Genomic DNA, 746 nt, shown 5'->3' with positions numbered 1-746 from the left:
CTGCATGTCTTTGGACTGTGGGAGGAAGCCAGAATACCTGGAGAAAACCAACGCAAACACAGGGAGAACTTGCAAACTAAAGACCCTGGGCTGATGGTGGAATTGAACTCAGGACCTTCTTGCTGTGAGGTAACAGTGCAAAACCCTTTACCTCAGCGCTAACTTCTGTTAGACAAGTATCTACGGCAAGAAGAGCTGCAGTATTAAGACAGTTATACATTCAAACAATTGGTCTGTGCAGAACTGGCAAGTTGACAAATTAGAATTGCTTTTAAAATACTACACAGGCACATTTAAGATGGCACTGAAGATTCTTCTGTAATTGTGGGCTGTGAAATTGTGATTTTAAAAATAACCTGATACCAGATTTACTGGGTCAATTCTGGCCCCTGGGCCTTATGTTTGACATCCCTGACCTAGAGGACCCATCAGTACTGTGAGCATAAGGCAAATGGGTGAGCAATAAACCATTTGTACCTGATGTAGAGTTCAAGATTATTCATGTTAAAAACAGTAGATCTGTTGGTTAATGTTGTATTTCTTCTAGCCAGATTTTGTTCATTTACAAGGCCTCATCTTTACCCATATTGAATCCCTACAGGTAATGAAAGTTTAAGTTATGCCAAAGGTCTCTATTCAAGCAAATGACCTCACCCCTGGATAATGATAAAAAGTGTCCTTTGTTTTAACCCTTGTTTTATATTTCCTAAATACACCATTATTTTAACTGTTGTCTGTTATCTGTT

This window comes from Pundamilia nyererei, unplaced genomic scaffold (genome assembly GCF_000239375.1).
Source record: "Pundamilia nyererei isolate P.nyererei 1_Seehausen unplaced genomic scaffold, PunNye1.0 scaffold00103, whole genome shotgun sequence".
Lineage (NCBI taxonomy): Eukaryota > Metazoa > Chordata > Actinopteri > Cichliformes > Cichlidae > Pundamilia > Pundamilia nyererei.
This window is presented reverse-complemented; position numbering follows the sequence as displayed.